Source organism: Cygnus olor, chromosome 2, assembly GCF_009769625.2.
Source record: "Cygnus olor isolate bCygOlo1 chromosome 2, bCygOlo1.pri.v2, whole genome shotgun sequence".
In the NCBI taxonomy this organism is placed as follows: Eukaryota; Metazoa; Chordata; class Aves; order Anseriformes; family Anatidae; genus Cygnus; species Cygnus olor.
In genome coordinates, this window is record NC_049170.1 from 12,941,035 (window position 1) to 12,965,166 (window position 24,132).

Sequence of the window (24,132 nt, forward strand, 5' to 3'; positions counted from 1 at the left end):
TTACTGCTCCCCCACGTCCTTGCAATGCCCACTGGGCTGGGGAATCAGCGGGGGAGCAAGCAGTGCCAAAAAGCTCCTCACAGCACCGTCTGGCAAGGGAGCTCAGGCGAGAGCTGTGCTATTTCAGTAAAAGGCTTTGGATAAAAATAATGCCATAATACACAGCAGTGATCTAATCGTTTATAACAGGTTTATTCACAAGTCCTCATTCAGTATCCACTTAGGTAAAACTCCAGTTGATTTATCAGCTAGTCAATCAAAAAGCAAGTTATTCTGTTAAATGCTTAAAAATAAGTATCCATCTGACCTCAACAGAGGAACTTTTGCTCCCTTCCAGCTGTTGTTTTTATAGTTTTCTATAGCCATTTATGGTGTTTCTTTTCTACTCTGCTCCTATGGTTTGTTACTGTTATGCAATGAATTGTGAGAGTAAGACAAACTAGGAAAGACGATAAAGGCACCATGTGATTTTTCTTTATTTGTTCTGTAAAGCATGTAGCTCATTTTATACAATTGTATAAATGGCAGTAAAATAATTGGCTTCAGTGGGAGCTTTATTTGGGTAATTTCTACATAAGGATTGCAGGCTAGGTCTCCCACTGTTTTAAGCAGTTCCAAAATACTGAGGTATCTTTTTTCACATTTGTACAATATATAATGTTTATTTCACCTCTCTGTAGATCTGGGGTATTTGGAAAAAAAAAAAAAAAAAGGAAAAAAAAAAAAGGAAAAAAAATGAAAACAAGTGAATGCATTTTAAAAATGCACAGTATTGGATTGTCTTGTTTTAGAGATTTGTTTTTGATTCCCAAAAGTACCTAGTAGTTTTGATATTTCCATTTTATTTCCTAGACAAAAATACCTCATGGTGGTCTGTCATTCTGAGAGAGAATAAGAAATATTTTAAATACCTTAATTGATGTACACAATATTATTAATGCATAAAAATCTTATCTTGGGGGAAGATGTTGGGAAGGGGGAGGTATGCAAAAGTGGTGTGTTGTTATGATACAAAAATGAATATTTTGTAGCACCTGCTCCAGACTGGTCATGCAGAAATCTGTGCTTCATTGGTAGTGAGGGGTACAGCAGACTGGCAAGTCACTTCTTTTTCCGTAGCCCAGGGATCAGTCCTCGGCTGGGTATAGGACTTTAAAAGAATTTCATGTAGCTTTTGTAGAGGAACAAACAAGCAGGATAAGGATTTCACTGAGGAGCCAAAATGTGACATGAAGCCTTTTTATCTGTCTGAGTCAGAGAAGCACAAAACCTAAGAGGCTGCTGCCTCTCACAGCCTGAGAATTGATTTTTTGTAGAGTCCACTCCTTTGTGTAAATAGTAAGCTTTCCAAGAATAACACTGAATTCTTCCTTTAAATATTTAAACTCTGAAGGAGATTTGGCTTAATCACTAGAAGAAACATTGAACTGAGTATACATCAACCCCACACATTTTGCACCATACTCCCCTATTCCTTCAGTCTAAAAGAGATACTTTTACTGAAATATGAATAATTATGTTTTTGTAAATTACTTGGTTCTGCACTGTAAAGTACAACTGGAGAAGTGGCTAAAGGGGCTAATAAAGAGCAATTAGGAGAAACAATTAAATATTTAGATGGATGAATGATCTGAAATGGAGATGCTGTGTGGCATTCATTTGAAATGGCAATGACTCTAATGGCCATTCTCTTGTCTTTGAACTGTTCTGCTAAGATATATATTTGCTATGTAAATGGACAATCATGTCTCAGAGATTTCCCTTGTAGATCTTTTCTGAGAGTGGGTTACAATTTACTTGCCTTGAAATTCAGCATTTCCTTGCTACGATGACTGCATTTCTAATGAGCGTAGAGATTAAAGAAGGAAGTGGCACAAACCCAGAGGAAAGGAAGGTGTTAAAGACTAGGTAGTCCTGCCAAACTTTTTGTACTCTTCCTTTATCTCTCACATCAACAAGCACTCAGGACCCAACTACAGCAATTGTTATAAAATCCAGTCAGTAAAGTATTTGTTCTATCCTGAATCTAAAGTATGAGCACCTAGGCAGCAAAGGTACAGCTTTTGTGACAGAGTGGAAAATATTCTGGGGAAGGAGAGGCTGAGCAGTGATGCAGCCATTTTCTAACCCTCCAAAAGCACATGGACTGATGAGGACAAAGGAGGGAGCAACAGCTTTCCTGGACATCTAGTATATCTGTCCCATGCATAAGCATGTAGAAGTGATACTGACTTAAGCAGTGTGCTTTATAGAGGTTTGGAAATCATATCCAAGGCCTATAGTGAGCTGACACCTTGGAATTAAACCCCTGACTCTGAATAAGTCAGCTAAGAACCCTGCATTTCTAGGATCTTCAGTATATTGATGAGAGCTGTGTAAGGTCTACTATAATCCTTTATGCTTTCTTAAAAGGAGAATACAATGTGCTAGGTAGAATGTGTACAGACATTCCACTTCAATATAGAGGGAAATAATTTACTGGAGCACTATAAAATAAAAACAAGTTATAAAACATGCAGGAAAATGGAGAAGAACTAGTTGTACTGCCAGTTCCAGCACAGATGCATATGCACAACGCTGAGAAAATAAGCTATCTTTCCCAGTCTCAGTGACAGTAAATAAAGAGCGATGGCTAACAAAAACAATGTGATAAAGGCTGGGTTGTGTAAGTTGCTCTTTTGCAGGAAACCCATGGTACAGCATATTCATTAGTCATATTATTGTTAACTGAGTTTTATGTATAGCTCCCCACACACCCAACTGAGAGCACAGTATGTACTATACATTCCCTCTGATGTACTGGTAGTGATCAAATGTAAGCTGGCTCTAGAGTAAGCCAGAAATGAAAATAAAACCAGCGGTTCTTAGAAGGGGAGGAAAAGGAAAGCAAGTCAACAGTAAGGACACATTCATTTAATATGATGTGAAAGACTAAGAGTATATACCACATCAGAAAAGAAAAGAAGTATGGGAAGTGCAATTCCACAAGTGCTAGACAAAACCTATAACAATTGGCAATTCTTTATGTTCATATATTATGTTCCTTGGCTCAGCCTCTGTCAGTGATGGTGTTTATTAAAATATTTCCTGTACTACAAAGGGTAACTCTGTGAAATATTCCCATTAAGGATCACTAAAAAGAGCTGCCAGCCTGCAGTTGGCAATGTACTTCATGTAAAGAGTAAAGGTGGAAGGACTGATAAAGACAACAGACAAACATTTTTGCCATTGGAACAAACAGACTGTTGGTGGGTTTAATCCAGAAGGAATATGGCAGCTGGTTTACCAGCCTGGAGTCCTTCCTGGTCCTCTGAGCATCTGAAGAAGTCACTACTGAAAGTCTTGGTGGATGTGAGGGCATCCAACTGCCCAGTGTTTGCTCCTCAGCTCCAGCAAGACAAACCAGAAGGCTCAATTATGAATGTGGAGTAAGAGAAAACCTTCAGTCTCTTTAAGGTGTTCCCTAATTTCCTAGCTCACTCTTTCAGGTGTGAGAGCTGAAGAGACAGTGATGAGGTAGAGTCAGATGTTCAGTCAAATGACTTCAAAGTAGCAGGTTACCACGCATCAAATGAGCCATGACAAACACTCCTATGAGCCTTCTTAGCCAAAGGCACAAATCAGGTGAGTTGAGACAATTTAGTCCACCGTAGAAAAGATTTGAGCTAAGTGCATCTAAGCTGCTATGACTGCTGCTTTGGAGCCAACATTATCTTGCTTGTCACTACTGCTGCAACACTTGAGTGTTGTCACACACACTTTGAAGCAGAAACATTTGCCATTCTGTCCATGTACTTCATGTCTCCTCCAGGATTGTATATAAGCCATACTTCCAGGTGAAGGGAGATTGTCAGAAGAGCATAAGGAGGAAGAAATATCTAGAGTCCACTGAAATTCAGTGCAAATTGAATGTTTAACAGATTAAAACCCCAATCAAATTATAAAGGTCTCAGAAAAAAAAAAAAAAAACACACACACACACAAAAAAAAAAAAACACAAAAAAAACCCATAGATATTGCTGGTGTAAATTCTACTATTTGAATAGTACCAAATCCCAGTTCAGCCTCACCCATAATCTCTTTTTTTTTTTTTTTTTTCTTTTTAAGTGAAACACATAGTTTACCTAAGATTTTGAAAGCAATTCATTTCTCTTGACAGATAAGACGTTACCTTATTTTCTTACGTTTGGATTGTCGTCAGTCATCAAGTCAGAGCTAACACAAAGTCATTATACCAAGCAGCTATAATTTTTCCCCTTGGAAAAAGGATCGAATCCTTACCTCAGTTGGCTTTTCTCTAAGTACAGAAATAGAATAAAATAAAACAATAACAACAAAACAATAGAGTGAAGACCAACATTTGCACTGACTGCTGCACAGGCCTCAATTTTCTCCCAGAATCATAGAATAGTTTGGTTTGGAAGGGACCTTAAAGATCATCCAGTTCCAAATTCCTGCCATGGGCAGGGATATCTTCCTTTAGACCAGGTTTCTTAAAGCCCCATCCAACCTAGTCTTGAAGACTTCCGGGGATGGGGCATCCACATCTCTATTCCAGTGCCTCATAACCCTCATCAGAAAGAATTTCTTACTAATATCTAATCTAAATCTACCTTCTTTTAATTTAAAGCTATTACCCCTTGTACCATCACTACGCTCCCTGATAAAGAGTACCTCTCCAGTTTTCCTAAATGACTGAGTTCCCCAAACCAGGCATATTCACAAATTATATCGTGCGCTCACTAGGATTTTAAGGGAAGGCTTGCTGAGGAGTTTTGTGATGGTTATGTTGACTTCCTGCGTAGTATCCTCTTGAATGAAGAGATGGTCTTGGAGACATGCCATATCATTAATTAAGACCCTGGTGCTTCCGCAACACTTATCAACTAGTCAATTGTCATGCAAAATATGAATCTTCCTGAAGTCATATTTTGAACTTACTGATTTGCTTGGTGACATGGCTCCAAGCAGCATGCAAAGTTTTCTGGTTTTCTTTGCCCTAGGGACTAGAGAAATCAATGTTGAGAAGCAGAATTTGATGGAGGTTTACACTATCCATCAGATGGTTTATTGGCCAAAGGAGAGTCAAGGGTTAGAGGCTTAATCCTTGAAGCAAATTTTATTTCCTAACTTTGATATTGCCCACAAAACAAAGTCCCTATAAACCCAGATGTAGGATTTACTGGCTGCATTTTTTTTTTTTCCAGCTTGAAAGCAAATCTTTAACACTTTATACTGCATTTTATGATACAATGTGAGCTCATCACAGTCCTTCAGTACAGAGCAGAGCCTCAGCTTCTTTTGCATTAGAGCTGCCTTGGCCAAAAGGCCCCACAAGCCCAGGCAGCACCTCAGGAGTGGTGGGACAAAGAGTGGTAGAGAAATGGATTGCAAACGTGATTGAATCAGAATTAAGAGTCTTTGGCTGCTTGCTGTTATTTCTAATCAAACTTATCAAGTATGCTGGCTCGAGCTACAGTGAAGCACTGAAGAATTGTTTTTGGACATTAATTGCTGCCAACTGCCCTGCACACTTTATTTATTTATTATTATTTTCAATGCATAGAGTTTTGTACACTGAATAAAACTGACAAACTCAGCCACCCTTTGAGGATAAGAGAAGTCACTTCACCCTGACTTTGAGATACCTATGCCATGGGTTCAGAAGGGCTGATCAGGGAGGGCTACCAAGCAGACTGAGCGAAATACTCAGGAAATACTGAGATGATAAATGGCACATTCTTATTGCCAGGGCTGCCTAGGAGACAGTCACTGATTTAATGGAGCAGACTGTTTTACTAGAACGACAGCAAAGGAGATCAGAGGTAACACCATGATTGAACCTGCTTTCTGAAGGCCTGGGATCCATATGCTAACAGAGCAAGATTTAAATACTCAGATAACACAACAAAACTGAAGATGTGTAATGCCTCCGGCTCTCCAGCTTAGGCAACAACCTTCTTTATAACATGAAAATGAGTGCTAGTGTCAAGTAGAGCATGAAAGGCAGAGTCAGGAAAGATGGAAAATATAAAACAAGGCAAAAAATACAAAGCAATATACTATACCAGTACAGTAATTAGCTACCCAAAGAGTAGGTCAAGGGGAATATAAAGTCATACTTGAGTTAATCACATAGTAATACATCACAGTATTTGGAAGCATTGCATAGGCACTTGATTCTTTAGATACACAAATGGGTGTCAGTAGGCAAAAAATTAGAAAATCTCAGTTTTTTGGCTGAATCCAATTTAACATAAATATAATTTTTACTCACTATGACTGCTGGTAACTGGAATGTTCCTGACATGAAATATGTGATAGAAACCTGGATTTTAAGAAAACAATTTAATTGACTTCTTGAGAAGTAAAACAAAATGAAGGGAAGAAATAGAATCTAAATAGATGCAATGAATGTAATTTTTGCACTACTTCCTTCCAAGTTTTCTAAGAAAAAGCTTTTATAACATCAAGGGAATATTTTTGAACAGATGGGTGGAGGAGGGGTCGACAAGAAAAAAAAAGGGGGAAAAATCCTACAATTTTCCAGAACAAAATTCTGACTGCTCTCCATGGGTACCCACAGGAAATACAAGTACAGCAGGGGAGAAGGTGCTTTCATAGTTGTTGAGGTTTTTGGTGTAGAAATGACTGCGAAGGCATTTCCCATACCAGCTAGCACAAACTGTACTGTAAACTGGAAATGACAGGAGAGCACTTTCACCCCGTCTATAGCACATTATGGGAACAGCAGCAAAGCCCGGGGTTGCCTTGACCTAAAGAAAAACCAAATACTTTGGCAGAACATACTGTAGGCTCTTCCAAATATGGAAGTTTCTTCTGATCTCTGGGCATATTTCAGCAGAACTATTTTTAAACATAATGTTCACGCTTTTCAAGTACTTTTCTTTGATTGGGAAGCAGAAAATATGGACAGAGAGGAGTAATGCCCATTGTTTTGCTCCACTTTTTAAACAGTATATTCCTGGTGTCAGGAATATCAAATAACACTAGTGTGTATACAACTGAGAGAGATGATAACCATATTTCTTAGCTCACTAAAGATGCTGAATTTCAAGAAAAGAAGGAAAACAAAAAGCTAGGATTCTTTATCTTCCCTTCTCCAACTCAATAACAGAAGCTATCATAACAGGGAGTTAAGCTAGTCTGGAAAAAGCAGCATAAATGACACAGAATTACCATTCTTCACTGTTCTTCAGCTCTCTGGGAACTCACACACAACTTTCCATAGCAAGGCATTAATTTCAGCATCTGGATCCCCAGGGAGGTACTACAAGAGCATTTTGTCACTTTTGGGTATATACCAGGATTTCAAATGACACTGAAATGTAAATACATTCTGTGAGTACTTCTGTGTAATAGAAGTAACCATGGATAGGAAAGATAGAACTGGGCATCATTACTAGCTGACACTGGTTAATAATTACCATCAGCATTGTGTTCCAGGATAGACAGCAGGCCCGGGCCAATAATACGAGTCACACTAAGCACTTGTTAAGTAGGATCCTTGTTTTATTCTGCAACAAAAGAAACCCATGCCAGTGGGCTCCAAAGGTGCCTGACTGAGAAAGGAGATATATATATATATTTTTCAATTTTTTCTTTAGAGACAGGGGCTGGTGTTGGAGAAGAGATCAAGCTTTTCCTTGCATTACGATAATTCTCAAGAGTTGGTGTTGGCCAGGGAACATTTCCAATGACCAGTCTGGATATGATAACTCTGGTTCCAGCAGGTAAAAGAGTTCAAATTTATGGATAATGGCCACATTGTGCCACTTGGCTTCAGGGCCAAAGAACATTCTCTGGTCACTTTTATTTACGAGAACAAATACAAATGTTGTTAGTGTACAGCTCTTATGGAAGACCTGATACTAGTTCTGCTGCTGGTCTGTGATGCACATTGATCCAAATTTGCTTTCTGTACTTGTGTTGTTTTCTTAATGTAACATAAGCACATACAAAGTCTTTTCTGGACCATATTAAAGGTTTATTTAGTCCAAGATCTTTCTCTGACAAGGAACAAAACCAGATGAGTTTAAGAACAGGGCAAATTTGGCAGAACTTGCCAAGAATTCTCTCTCTACTTCCAGCAATTTCATGTTTATGGACTGCCTCAGGCAGAAGCACTATCTCAGTAGTCAATCACCCCTGATAGACTTCTCTTCTGTCAGTGTGAAGCTGGGTAAACCTTTGGATCTCCCCAGTGCCTTGCAGCTTTGAAGTCTGTGTCTTATATTCGCCTTGTGTGAGAACCAAGTCCTCTTGTTTGCTTTCAGTCTGCCAACTGCTACTTTGATTTCATGTCATTGTACTGCAACATTGAGCAGTGAATGATCATTCTCTGTTTATCCTCTCTATGTAACTCATGATTTTATAGATCATGTTCCTCTGGGGACTCTTAATTGATTCCTTTTCCAGGAAGGAGTGCATATTTGGTGATTCCTCTTGGAAAAATGCCATTCCATAATTCTGGTCATCCTTATGCTTTTTCTCTGATTCTTTTTATTTTTTTTTTATTTTTTATTTTTTTTTCCCTTTTTCATACATGTAGAAGAGGTCTTTTAAGCTCTTAAGGATGGGAGATATGTTTTACTGAATTTGTAGAGTGCCTCGGGCATGGTTGTGTTGGTGCTGCTGTAATACAATATGAAGGAAGAACTGTAGATCAAAGGCAGGATTTATGCAGCTATTGAGGTTCTTTAGAAGGCAGTAGGTGACAAACAAGATTTACAGAAGTATCTCAGCAGATTAGATAGCTAACTCCTCTTGATAGTCTTATGAGCATAGCACAATCCTTTTCATGTCACTGATCTTTTTGATAACAGTCTATAGGTCAGTGATCACAGGCAATCAGTGATACCATATGCACCCAGAAAACATTGCTGTTACTCCCCAGTCTCAGTCAGTACCCAGACATGACTTATCTGCAAAAATAGAGGGGGTAAGGCAAATATAAATAATGTGAATTTTGATGATTCACAAGGGAAACCCAACCTGTGAATATAAAAGAGATCATAAAAAAGCACAAGAAAGGGAAATTCAGCAGCACAGGATTAATAAACGGTAAGAAATGAGCTTGGAAAATTAATGAAGTCCTAAGAATTCTTGGAAAGAAAGATGTATTGCTCTTCCTTGACATGTATTATATTTCATCCATACAGATGATTTTCTCTCTTTCAGTTAATGTTCTGCTAAAGAGTGATCTTGAAAAACAGTTTTAAACTTCTAAATTTTGCCAAGTTCATTATACAAAGAATGGATCGTCATGAATCAGGCTGGTAAAAAAATTGGCAGTTTCAAAACTGTATAGACACCACTGCCTTTATTTTGGGAAGATGTGAAAAATAAAGATGGCCATTGTGAGACAAAAAGACTCTTCCAGACACCTGAGTTACAAGCTCAAACACTCGGTTATTGAGATTTTTTTTTCTGGACTCTTTGGGCAACTAAATTACTTCTTTGATATAGAAACTATCCAGTCAAAAATCAAGACAGCAAACATATCTGCCTATTTTTTGAAAATGTTTAATTTTATGAAAACTATTCATGTGACCTCACCAATTATTATCTTTTCCTGTTTACTAGCCTGAGAAGAAAGAAATAGCTGGAATGGATTGGTATGATCTTTTCCCTTTGTGGACTAGTTGCACATGTTTATCTGGTTACAGAGCTTTGAATCCAGGTGATGGCCAGGTGGGGTGCTGATAAACAAAAACTGGTACTCTTGACCAGAGTTTCCCAGTGCATAACGTAGGCTTGGAATATATCTTCATTTGGATTCAATGCATTTATTTTTTCATGTGAAGATTTTTGAATACCATGCACAATTCAGAACATTGTGTACAGGCTCATGTAGAGTAGAATGAACTATTCTCAGCACACAACACATTCATCAAATATAGTTGCTTTATTTTTTAAAGAAATAATTTGTAAACAAGATTCACTTTTTTTTTTTTTTTTTTTTTTTTTTTACTTTGGGGCTACTCTGGAGTAAATTTATGCTCAGAGTGAATACAACTGGCAAAACCAGGCATGGATCTCTTGCAAACTATTTCCTGTCTGAACCGTGTGTACTCTGTTATTGGGAATTTATTTTCATGCTGCTCAGTTTTATGAATTCAGCTGGACCACAGCATTACACACATTTCCTATATGGGAACTCTACATCTATACTCTGCTACTACCCTGTGTTCTCAGTCTGCCTGAACTCTGAGAAAATAGCACCAATGTTTTGCTTCCTTCTCTTCCTATGGAATTGTTGTCCTAAGAAGAACTTTATTGCCAGAAGTTTTATATAAAATATCAACCATGGACTTTACTGGGAGAAGAGCAAGAAAAAGGAGGAAAAAGGGGAGAACTAAATGTGCAGCCACCCTTCCATTAGTCCTGAAAGGTACACAAGCCTCGGTTCAGGGGGTGGCATACAGGTTCCTATGTTACAGCTGCGTTTGATCTTGACAAGAGAAATGGCTCCATTGGTTTCAATATTGAAGTAACACTGTGAACTCTATGGTGTGTGTAACACAAGATGTCAGGCTAAATGACTGAAAAGTCCTCATTGGTCTTCAAATCAATAAATTCCAATGGGTGATTTTTTGAATCATATTGAAATGTATGTTTATGACTAACTTTCATAGCTGTTGCTATAATATAGTGCCTGTGGGCTGTTGAACCACATGCTTTATTTCAGGCATAGTTTATGTACCTTCAAGAGAGGATTGTATAATCCCCTTTTAGATTAGGTGGTCTGTGACAATGCAGATGAATGCAAAGTACATCTAGAGAAAAACTGGAAAGCAATAAGGTTACTTGGTTTAATGTCAATGTTACTGTCTTTGGTTTATAATAAATGAACTTTAGAAAGGGTTTCACTTACAACAAACACTTCTGATAGCATAATAGAGTGAAAAATGAATTTTTACAGGCCCTTATTCAGGTAAACTATAACAGCAAGTGGATACAATGTCAGGTGAATGGCTTATGCATTATATGAATGTGTGAACCAGACACTTCTGTTGACATTTTACAGAAGTCATTCCACTTTCAGTTGATTTATTTTACCATTGCAAACACTGTTATCTTCTCAGTGGATGACTTCTTTTTTTTTGTTTTACTCTTTTGTTTTTTTTCTTTCCCAGATTTTGTGTTGTCGTATGAAATGTTCTGTTAATAAGGTTTTATTTATTTAGTTATTTAACAGTCATGTTATTGATCCCTTTCAATTAAAAGGTGAACAGAACAATAATTGGTGAGGGATGACTTCCACACTCAGCTGATATACAGCCAGATACAGTCGAGGATTTCTGAGTGGTATGGCAGGCCCTTTTTCATGTGACTGAGAGTATGTACTACACCTTCTGTGAGGTCTACCACCCATTGTCTTTTTTTTTTTTATTATTATTATTACTATTTTTTCCTTATCCTTTTTTACCCTAACCATTCTTTTCCATATATTTGTTATTTCACAGCTTTATCTTGCTCATTGGCATGAAAAATTACAGCCCTATAGTGTACACCAGTGTCAGAGTTCATAGAAAAATAAATAGTTCTGAAACATGTTTGACGGATAAACGATGTTTAATTTTCCCTCATTTCATCTACCTAAAATAACTGAATATCTGAACTGTCAAATGTTTTATCTTTATTGACTTCATAGGTTGCCTTGATGTCAGAGTTATCATGAAGAATTTTTGAAATTCTCTTTTCCTGCCATGATTCACTGCCCTAAACATGTGTAATTTAAGAGACATGTTTATATACTTTATGGTAGACATGCTTAAATGATCTTTGAAGAAAAGTCTCTTCATGAGAAGAATATACAAGGCATGTTGTTTGTTTTTTTGTTCACACCCATCTTTAGCACAAAGCTGGCAATGTGGCCATGACAGTGAACTGAGCAACCAAATGCTTCTCCTCTAAAACCTGATGGCCATAGCTCAGTTTGGCACACTGGTGTTCAGCATGGGTAGAGCCTATCTGTAAGGCTACACAAAGTAACCTGAAAACAGGGGGGATGCAACACCATATAAAGACTCTTTGGACTAGCAAGCCTTCTTACAGAACAAGTCATAGGCAAGCTACGGTCACCTCATTAGCAATATGTGTTAATGACTGGCTTAGGTATTGACTGCAATGTAGAGTTGTGTTCTATTCTATTAATTTCCTGTGGGGTTTGTTAAACATAACACAAAGATGGTCTTAGTTCAAACTGCACGGGATTGATGGTCTAATTTGATGATCTCCAAAGTCTTGGTGTTATAATACTTTAACAAATTTCTGGGTTTTGAGAAAATACTATTCTATAGTTTTAATATGTTCCAAAAACTGCTTATATAACATTGTTTTTCAATTTGTACAGAAACAGAATAATTTGTATTTATTTCAGGAAACTTAAACTTCAGTGTTGTGCATAAAGCAAAATATATCATTTCAAGGTTTGCAGTTTAACAGGGAAAATTTCTTCTTGACCCTGTTATAGTTAAAAATAGAGGGCAAAAAAGGAATATTCATATCTCTTGTATCTTCTTCATTAATCTTTGCTTTAGACTTTGTCTCATAAACAAGCACAATGGGGTCCTGAACTAGGGCTAAAATGGAAGGTCTCTTTGAGAGCTAGTAAAGAAAAACACTGTGTGTGTGTGTGTGCACGCACGCGCTTAAATGCCTTAAAAATGAATAGAGTCATCTGTCTAAAAAAAAAAAAAAGTATTGACATTTTTACGGAGTTGTTTTTGGAAAGATCCAAGGTTTAATATTAAATTCAGCATATGGTTGTGGTCAAATTGTGCTCCTACTGTGTAAAATGTATGAATAACAACTTACTGCATTCTCCTGGCCGATATATGGAGAGAAGGTTGATTAATTTAACTAGTATCCCTTAATCTCTTGCCTTGGCTTCCATCCCATTCTGCAAGGGTTGATAAATCTTACATCCCCCGAGGAGTATTACAATTCCTAATAGTCTTATGCTATTAGGAAGAGGCAAGGCTCAACTGTACCAAAACATCCAGCACATGAAATTGTATAAATAATTTAGCTTTTCCAATTTAATTTTTTACAGCTTTTCTTTGCAAACCATGATAAGAGATGTTAGTTCAGTCAACTGTAAGTAAAAGGAGAAAAAAAAAAAAAGGAAAATATTAGAAAGGGAAAATATTGTTCAGAGGAATTGTATGCAAATATAGGGTTGTTCTTGTCACTGTATTCAACATTCTGTTAGGTGATTGGAAACAAGGTCACTCACATATTTGACCCCCTTTGAAAAGAAAAATATATTTTGCTTAGAGTGAATGTTCTCTCAGGATCACCAGTTACTTTCATCATGGCATTTCGTGGCTTAGAAGTATCTGCTGGTTTCAACATGAAGTAGGACTCCTTATTCTGGCACAGATTTTTTGTGCAGCTTCGAGAAAATCACTCCATGCTTTCTAGTAGGCCCAGATGCACAGTCAAGCTACTTGTACAAGTTTCTCTGAGTCAGATGACCCATAACAGTTGCCTGTGTTCATAACCATAGCCCACAGCAAATTCAGCTTGACTTAGCTTACAATGAAGAAAGTTTAAGATAAATAGCATAACCTTGCAGTTGCTACAGGCTGAGTTAGCACAAGGACAGTCACCATGTGTCAGATAATGCATATCGAATTGTTGAGCTGCAATAACTTGATCACATGACTGAGATTTATACCCCATCTATAAACAATCCTGAAGGAAAGTTATAAGGATAAATAAATTCTAAACCAGCCAAACAAAAACAAACAAACAAACAAACAAAAATTAAAAGGTCTCTAAGAAGTCTTAAAAACTGGAACTGTAAGAACCATAGAAGTATTCAGGGGAGACACTCTTCTCATACATGGGAAGATGCAACATTAGACGTTTCTGAATAGAAACATATATATATATATATATATATTTTTTTTTTCAGAATACAGAAAAACCTGCAAATTAACTGATTGTTTTCCTATTAACTAATATAAGTTGAATATTTTGCTTCAGTAAGTATAAACATCTCTTGTATTAGGCTGAATCTCCTGCAATAGGCTGAACCCTATTGTCTTCATTCTGGCAAAACTTCTGCAGCAATTAGGGAGAATTCTAAAGGAGTTTGCAGTACTTGTTTCCACAAAATAATGCTCTGACTTCAGTAACAGTTTGGATTGATAAAGGGTATGAAAGCAGGGCTTTATTTATGATCTCTCCTTATTAATAATAATGCTTTGATTTCTTATATATTATTCAGAAATCTTTCTTCATACATAGTAAAGTAAGTCTTATTACATCTGAGGTAAGTAAATAGCTTTATACCTGTGGGCAAAAAGGGACTTGCAGAATTCAAGATGAGCATTTGCATGAGCAAATATCCTAGAAAATGTCCATTATGTGGTGTTTGGTGTAGAATTCAACCTTGAAGTGGTCTTAGAGAATTTGGGCTGGCTCTGTGAAGTAAGATGCTGGTGATGATCCCAGAGCTGATACATGTGCCAACCTATGGGGTTGCCACATGCCCATTGGCTGTTAAGGCTTAGGCATGCATCCTATTTGAACCCTGAGTGCATCTTGAAGCTTCAACCAGCAGGTGGAATAGGAAGAAGGGCTGAGGCTCAGGCCAGCAGCAGTTTTGTCTCAAGAGGCCTCAACATGAGAACATTGTGTGGAGGTGCAAGGCTGTGAGGACCACAAGCTTCATGGTGAGGTTTGGTTTATGTTCTGGGATAAATTTTCATGTGAATGATGTTTGGTTAAAAATGTGTCACTCTTCAGTCACATGGGAAACAGCTAATTGTGAAGAATGTCTTGCAAAGGACACAGTTTGAAAGCTCAGCCTCATGCAGTTTTGTTGGTTTCAGGTGTAAAAAAGCCATCTGAAAAGAAAGGAATGGACAAAACCCCTTGGTCCATGTTTGCTCCGGGTCTCATAATACCAAGAATACACTCGGATATAGAGGTTTATGCATGACAAATACTATAGAAAGATAAGTCCAGCAGTCTAAAGTGGGGAAATTCAGTCCATCCTATCAATGCACATTTCTTTTTAGTTAGACCCAGAGGACTCAGTTCCGATGTTTGTGCAGCCCAAGGGCTTGGGGAAAATTGGTCAAAAGTGACACAATTCACGTGGCCTACTTTCTGGTCTACCTTTTACAACCATTCTGACCAGTCCCTGGGCAACTTTAAATCTCTCTGGACACACCTCCATATGCCCTTATTCCTAACTACAAGAGCTTTGCCTGAACCCCTGTGATCTACCAGAGCCATGTGACTGGATATACAAGGTCCATGGGGAGACCTCAAAATTACTGCTGAGCAAAAGCCTCAAAAGGCCTATCTTACCCCAGATTTAATTCCGTGTGACTTTAGGGTTTGTGCATTTATAGCTAGAATAAAGAAGATAATATTCCAACTCCAAAATGTGGGATAAAACATGTATATCAGCCTCTTGTTCCTTTAAAAAATACAGGCATATTTATTTCCCTATTCCTAGATTCATGAACATCGTATTTCATATGCTTACTGTAATAACACCACAAAAGACTTCATAAATGCACCAGTCAGTGGGGAATGCTATGCAGGCTTGTGATTTTACACTTCTTTTCTCTAAGCCAGAAAATCTAAATGTAAAATGTAACATTCAGAGACACTGAGTGGGATTTTGTGATGCTCTCTGGAGGATGCTGGATTCATAAAACAATGAATGGATTGCAGTCATCGATAGAGTTAGTTTTTCCATCTGTGACAGACATACAGTATACTCTTGCTAACGTGTTTCATATTAATAAACCACCCAAGTATAATTCATTGCAGGTTGCAGCTGTAAATCAGAAATAGCCTTCATTTTGTTCAGCTGTCATGACTAAGAGATCATCACGGGGTGGGGGCTGTTTGTAAAGAGACAAGAGGGACTGCAGCCCTTGGACCTCTCACTGGAGTGCAAAGCGTCTCACCACGGCTGTCCACTGAAATGTGTGGCATGACTCGGTGCCCCGTCACAGATGGAGAGCCACCTTGTCATCTGCTGTCATTTTTTTGTTGTTGTTGTTGTCTGCCTGTGCTCTGCTGGGAAAGGGATGCAAAGAGGTGCTGGGGAGAGGGTGCAATGCAAATGCAGGTGCTGTGCCAGCAGCTGGATCCTGCTGCTGCTGCTGCAGGCGCTGGGACTGCCTGTGCCTGATCTGGGCACAAACCAACGCCGGGATCAGAATTAGTCCCAGAAACTCCCATTTGCGGGTAACTTTGCTCTAATCCTGACATTGTGTTGGTGTTAGACAAATCAGTTTAGACCTGATTCAAGTCCCATTAAAGCTGATGAGTATTTTATTTTCTGCATCACCCCTCACCCCCCCTGATTTCAGTGGGAGCTCTCACAGTCACTTAATCTCTCTGCTTCCCCATCTCAGTCTAAGAAATTGGGATAAACATGCCTAACTCAAAGAGGTGTTCTGAGGATTAGTTAGTTAACATTTGTAGGGCATTTTGAGGATAAAAAATGCTGAACATGGGTTTTATCGCACCTGGCGATGTGTGTGTGTGTCTCCGTGTGTGTGTTTTTTGCAAAAAATGAACACCGTACTTTCATGTGTAAAACTTGCATATCATATAAACTGCATGCCTATGCAAATAAATCCTCAGGCTAATAAACACCCTCAACTAATCCCCAGGCAATACGCAGGCAAGCAGAGGCAAAGGCAGAGGGCAGTAGAAGCAGGGGGAGAATTTGTGAAGAGGGAGAAGATGAGGGAATCAGTGTGTGTTGGGGGAAATATGGGAGAGGGGGTATCTCTTTTTCTACAAATGCATATGTATAAGCTCTAATGAATCACAGGCTGGCCACATGAATATATGGTATTTCAAAATTCTGTTCGCATTATTATTTAGCCATGCATTATGTTTTATGGTGACATGACCTCATTGTTTAGAGATTTTTGGAGCATACTATAACAGACTTTGTATGGCAATAATAGTAACTCACGTTAATTTTTGACATTCCTCATATATTCATTCACTCACTGGAATGTGCATAGCTAAAAACTAGCACATTGTAACTGAACAAACAGTGGATTAAATGTGCCTGTTTTGTCTTCTTCACTAAGCCAGGTGGGATCAAAGCTCTCTGCTTCTGTGCCATATTTTAATTATATTTTTATTTTGAGTGCCAACATTTTACAAAATGAAATGAAGCAGTGACAGGAGAAAATACAGCATCATTCAAATAGGCTTTAATCAGGTCTTGGAAGGATAATACAAAGCAACTGAAGCAGGTTTGTTAATTCAGTTGGTCTCAGCTCATTGTAAAGCCAATACACATAGCTGTTATTTCAGAGATGATCAGCTACGGTCTGTCTGGGACCGCAAGCTGTAACTGCAGAGTGGATAGCAGGGTAACAGCATGTTTAGATGCCCTCACAGAGGTACCTGCTACAGTGCTAGTGACAGACAATTAACATAAGGACAAGGAAGGGACTGCTGTGTGTGAATGAATTGTGCATAGGCATCAGCAGTAAATGATGGTCCCTATCTATGCAATTAACTGTAAGCTACAAGTAGGCGGTGAGTAATGGCAATGCACATTACAGTTATTGCCTTTGTATTCTGTAATCTGGAGTACAGACACATTTCTCAACATTTTCTAGTCACCCCATCTTCCTAAATGTTAGAAGGTGTGTTTAGATTTAATTGTGAGAGGATTTCCATGTCTTTAATGGGACAGGGTTAGTCTATACCTCATTTGAATTGACATTGTGAATATGACTTACAGGATTGTGCTCACTGTAACGATAGCCCTTAGCAACGTGTTGAATCCTCAGGGTAAAAGCTCATTCACTGACTACAGACAAAGGCTTTAAGGGAGTAGGAGATGGAAAAAAAAATGCAAAAGTGAAAAAAAAAAAAGAAAAAAGAAAAAAAAAACCACTCACCAATTGTAGAAACAGGTAACTTCTGCTCCTCCTCTCTAAATCTGAAGTGCTAGCAGGAAGCACTGTAATAATTATTTCTTCTAACAGCTGGCACTTCAACCTTCCTTCACACCAGGGGAAGTCAGTACACAAGAGCTGCAAGGCGAGGTGCATTCTCAGGGGAATTCTTGTCGCTGAGGATAGCACTTTTCTGCCACATTTGGGAAAGAAAAGAAGATTAAAATGCAAACTGCTTTCTGCATGAACCAACTGTCTTTTTCAGGGGCTTTTTTATAGATGGACTATGATTAGAGGGACCTCCAGTTGCAGTGTTTTTCACACAGACTTATTTGTCCCCACTAGTTTACCCAGCTGCCCTTCTCCCTTGTTCATCTGCCCCCTCCCTCCTGGATGCTCCTTCTCCCCCCAGAGATGTTCCTTCTCCCCCCACATCTCTCCTCTAGCTCTGCCAATGCTAGGGTTCATAGGGACTTGTGTTGAACCAGACCAGGGGCTGGGCTGAGCTATAGTAATCCTGAATGTAGCACAGAATGAAAAAGTGGAGAGAAAAGGTTATTTCTGACACAAATCTGGATCCAGTCAAAGATCTGCTGGTTGCTGAAATAGTTCTGTGGCCACAGTTTTATGGGCAGCAAGAAGCATCCAGCAGCTGAAGGTGGAATCAATCACAGGAAATATCCTTATAACCACAGCGTAAAAGGGGAAGGAGGAGGGAATGAATCAAACTGAGGGACGAGGTTCAACACAGAGTTAAGAAAATAACAGTTATGGTGGCTGAACACAGTTATAGAGGTGATGAAGAAAGGGTGTCAAACAACATTATGTCTCTTCAGTGAGTTCCCATAATACTGGGTAATTGTAAGTTGGTTTACCACCTCTACCTCCTTCAGTGAGACAATATTTGCACCATACTTAGAGATTTTTATGCTATCATTCACTGACATTGCTTTACAAATGTTAGTATTTTCATTTGTAATCTTCATTTGCCCCTTGTGCATATGTGCTTTGACACAGACTTTAATTACATGGTTATCTATTATTTTTATTTTTTTCTGTATGGATAATTATTAATTAGTTGTTTATATCTCCTTTATTCAATGTATGGCTCCAGATCCTATTAATCAAAACCTAAAACTTCAGCTGACTACAATGTTATTAAGTTCCTCATGTGTCTCTTTTTTTTTATGGTGCTCTTTTTGTAATTTGTCAGTTCTTCACAAACATCATGAATTTATATTCATAGCAGCCCTAGCAATTAGGTGCATTATTACCACCATTTTACAGATGGAGAACTGAAAAAAAAAAAAAAAAGATAAATTATAGCCAAAGCTGTCAGATCTCTATACTAATTTTTGATGACTGACTTTAGACACCTAGCCTGTAATTTCTCAGGGGCAATAGTATTAAAGAGGGAATCTACATTCCAGTCATACATCCATGTGCTTTAGCCCTCTGAATTTTTGCAAATCACACCCAGAAAACAGGGAACAAAAAAATTAACAACTGATAGCTAATTGTAAGTGTCTGACTCTAATCCAAACAATACTGCGGCAGAGGTAGGAAGATGATATAACTGTCCTGCATACCATTAAGGGTTAATTAAGGCTTTGTATTGAAACACCTTAACACAGAAATTTATACCGTAGGTGTCTACAGCTGAGGTAGACATCCAAGTTCCTTCTGGTGTCAACAGAGCCGGTAGAGCTGCTTGTTTACCCTATACAGGATACATCTGTGTCTGATCAGTCCAGCCCTCAGCTATGTGCTGCTGAAGTCTCAGTTAGCTCTGCTGGGAACGTAGACACCCAGCTCACATACAGACACCTAGCTTGCAGACAACTGATTTATTTGCCTGAATCTTCAGCCAACCCCCTCCCCAGTATTAGTGATGAGATGCTATACTTTCTGCCGTTATCCTTCCTTTATCCTTTCTTTGATAAGTTTCTCTTCTTCTAAGAGAATTTTCTTCACTGTGTTTTCTGTAGCAAATTGAAGCTAGAATACCACAGATGCGTTTTCATTCATCTGATAGTCCTTACTCTCACAGCATGGCCCATACTTGCTGAGTTGTTGGTACTAATTCAGATCTAGTGGAAATGGATCTCCTTCTGCACTCTTAATGACTGGGCCATATCTCATGATGTTGTATCCTTCCATTTGACAAGACCTGACACTATAACTGCATGACTACATCTCTGTTTTCACAGTTGAATCAAAATTTTAAATTATTAATCCGTTTTGATGTTGACTAGTGAGAATGTAACTAAAAGCATAGAATGGATTTTAATTATACTAAAATTAGGTTTCATTTTTTTAGTATGTTAGTTTTGGATACCAGCCAACTGTTTACTGACTAGTCTATTAAATAAACTTTAATTAATATGATAATCGAACTATCACCAGGCATCATAAAGCAAAAACTATGAGTCTTTTTGTTACTACAGGGGGCAACAAGGTGGTGGTATGATCTAGAGAATAGTGTACAGGACTGAGAACAAAGGGAACATGACCCGTTCCCTGTTCCATCACTGACTTTGCAGGTGGAATTATATTGACTAAATGCAGATGTCTGTACTGAAGACATCTGCATTGGGCTTCTGGCTCTCTTGATAGTCAGCGAAGAACTAGTCAATAGAATCCAGGGGGCAATTCATTGCCTCCTAAATTAGACGTCAGAAATACAGCAGATGATTGGCACCCTAAAAGGGCATATTTATCTCCAGTGACTATAAATGGAGCCCCAGGGACTAACTTGGTTTTAAATGCCTACATTGTTGATGTTTGAAGTCAGGTGAGATGAATCCCACCCTCTATATCCTCAGGCCAGTTATTTCATCTCACTGTGCCTTTTATTTGTCTCTCTGAAAGATCTAGTGCAATACCAGCAGCAGCAGAGTAGAATTAACACAGAGCTCTGCCTTGACTAATTAGTTTCTCAGTAGGGCCTTTTTACAGATCACTGGGGTATCTCTATATGGAATGCTGTCGTGCAATGTAGAAATAACCTAACTGCTATTACAATAACAGTCATACAGTAAAGCTCAATACCAACATCTTCCCTGTAACAAAGGAGTTCCTGCTGTCCTGTAGGTTCCTTTCCTCTGAAAAATAATCTTAAATTACATCAGTTCAATCTCAGTATCAGAACTTTTGTGGTACTAATGCTTTCACAGGAATCATGGTGAATTTTTCTTAGCAGAAAATCACTGTTCTTATCTTACCTTTCTTCTGTCTCCAAATTATTTATTCGTCTGGAAGCCACTGAAGCAGGAAGCTTCAAAAGCAGAAGCCTCGTGGCATGCCAGAACGAATAATAAAGCTGAATTCTGGGGATATTGCCAGGGAATGTCATACAGGATGCTCTGCAGCAGCAGCTAAAGAAACTACAGGTGGAATTGTAGGATTATACATTGCCAAGCTCTAAGGCAAGCTGCGGAAGCAAAATGAACTTGGACAGGAAAGAGAGGGGAGCTCCAGGTAGCTACAATTTACTCTGCTCTGGAAACTTGGAAAGTTGTAATGATTTTCACATTAAGTCTATGCATGTAGTAAGCCTGTACAGCTGTAATTCCCCTTGGAATTTCTTTTTGAACCCAGCTAAAGACTAGTGGTACTTACATTTTTAAGTGTTTATGTTAGTGTATCTCTGGGGTTTGCAATCTTTCTTTCTCTTTTAATTTCTGAAATCCACACTCCTGGATGGAACAGAAATCCACTCCTGTCTACAGCACTTCTCCCTGAGCTGTATTGCTTGTTATACGCTGCCATGATCTCAGAAGCTCAGCAGCCATAAGCCCATCACGGTTTGGAATTTCAGGGTAGACCGGTAGACCTTTTCTTTCTTCCCCTCAGAATATCCGCATATATTCAGACTTTAGGTTTATCTTTTCTAGATGTCAGACTCCTACACATCTACTCATAGTTTTCACCACTAGCCAAGTATTGCTGTTGCAACCAGTGCGAATATTTTCTGGAGAACTCTCCAAATTTGGCTATGAGAGGGATTGTTTTGGAAAGCTGGAAGCAAAATTCTTAGCTTGACCTGAGTGTCAGCCCAGAGATAAATAAAATGAAGACTTACTTTGTTCACTATACAGTCTCATGATTATTTAGAGATAGTTGTATTAGTGTATCTTCAGAGAGGAACATCTGTGCCTCAACAGCATAGACACCTGTCAGACTTTTTTTTCCATGTCTACTCTTATGTGTTATAAAAAATTTTTTTTTTTTTTCAATTTAAATAATAGTAATGATAAAACATACAGACTCAAACCCAAGGTAATGAAAAAATCACCCCAAACCAACAGAAGTTGATGTTAGCCTTACATGACCTTTGTATGTTTTCACCTTGCAGCAAGGATTTACCATGATTTTTTGGAGGTCAGGTGGGAGGTGTGGGATAAAGGCACTACTCTTTCATTTTTGCTTCCAGGGAAACAATGCAACCCTAAGTTTTATATTTTCTCTTAAGGGAAGTGGAAGATAAATTCACAGGTCTACTTTCTAGTGTTCTGTTCAAGGAATAGATCGTGGACCTACTAATTTACATGGAGAATTCTGACATTACTCTTCAGAAAAGCACCTGTCCCTGGAGCTCTTTCACCTGAGCAAGAAAAGAAACATTATTTGTATTAGCCTATCTGAGGTTTGGAATATTTCTCTTTTGCAGCTACCCAGCTCTGGGAACCAGGTTTGACGGCCAGAGACATGCCTACTATTGCACCCTTTCTCCAGTTGCTTCATAGCTCCTGCTTTCCTTAGGCACTTAAGAGGGAGAGGGACTCGTTCCTCATGCTTCCAAGTAACTACTGACTTTCATTTAGCTTCACCTTCTTTGCCTTCTGTCAGTAGATAGGCGATAGCCCTAAACAGAATATAAGGTAAGCTTATATTAACTTTTCTTCTGGAGGTGTCAAAGTCTTGTGATGACGATTTGGTGAAACTTCATTCATTAAAGGAAAACTAAGGGGTTGTTTTAAGCACTAAATTAGATCCCAGTTTCTAGATGGTGAAATTTAGATGAAGCACAACTCATTCAAAGATCCATGTAAAATGAGACTGACTAGATCCTTTACATACTGTCACAGTGAGACATACATTAAAATAACAACAATGATGTGGTTTGATTAAAATGCCCTGCAGTTAAGTGAATCTAACCATACACCCGCATTTCCTGGAGAGAAAAAAAAAAAAAAAAGTTGCCACACTCACACAAATCTACTTCTTTTTTTAAACATTTGACTGGTATCCACAAGAGACACCAGGTAAAAGTAAATGTTTACTTTTAACATCTCCCGAGACGAACAAGGCTGACAATACAGGGCACTTGAAAAATGTAACATGTCAGTGACCTCAAATTGAAATGATTTAATAGACTCAGAAAGAGCTTGTTTTTGTCACAGGAAAGCCTGAAATGAAAAGTAGATGTTTCTAGAGCATCTGGTCAGAAACCAAAAAGATTTTCCCTATGCATGAGCCAGGAGCTGGCCCATTCCTAAGGCCTCTTTCTTTCTGTTTCTTTTCTGCATGGAAGTGCTGATACTTCCATGCTGTTTATATTGGAGAGGGAGAGATGCAGGAGAAGGAAGAAGAGAAAACCAATATGTTCATATGTAAACTCAGCCAGACAGCAACATAATACATGAACTAGCCAAAAATACCCATGAGGATTCCAGGCTTATGTTGAAAGAGTAATATGACATTTTTCAGGACTGAAACTCAGGCTTGACTGAAATAGATTTTTTTTTCTTCCTTTATTTAAGCCCAGATGTGCAATGGCACTTAATTTCTAATTTTATGTTCGCTACCTGACTTTACTGATTCTAAGAGAACTTAAGAACCATAATACTGTTTTAATTCTTCTTACACACTTTTGACCTCGTAATATTCCAGAAAATTGCAACCACTATTCCTAGTTTACAATGGAATATAGAGGCACACATGGTAGACATGGCAGGAATTTTCCATTAAAAAAAAAAAAAAAGTTTAAGCAGTGTAGATTTCTCTAAACAAAACTTGTCTATTGATTGCAAGAGACATATCCCAGTGTGATTACCAAAGGTGCACCAGTGTGCACCAAACGTTTGGGGCTTTTGTTTGAAGAGCCGATGATTTATGTTGTTTGCTAAACTGACCAATTTAGACAAGAAGCTTGGACTTTATTCACTTGTATTTCATGGAATTTTAACCCAAACGC

The 24,132-nt window shown here is 38.3% G+C and overlaps 2 long non-coding RNA genes across 3 annotated transcripts in view; both read left to right on the forward strand.

Annotated features, from left to right (window-relative positions):
• The window catches only part of LOC121065810, a 35,495-nt gene extending 20,499 nt beyond the window's left edge, over positions 1-14,996 (forward strand). Inside the window, exons 3-4 of one of the 2 annotated variants that reach the window (XR_005817330.1) lie at positions 14,597-14,711; positions 14,871-14,996. This is a non-coding gene — a long non-coding RNA (uncharacterized LOC121065810). The remainder of the gene's footprint in view (positions 1-14,596; positions 14,712-14,870) is intronic. The other variant, XR_005817329.1, reaches the window with a different exon arrangement.
• On the forward strand, positions 7,627-11,588 carry LOC121065813. The gene is made up of 2 exons (XR_005817334.1): positions 7,627-7,754; positions 9,607-11,588. It is a non-coding gene; the product is annotated as an uncharacterized LOC121065813 (long non-coding RNA).
• Positions 14,997-24,132: the final 9,136 nt, after the last annotated feature.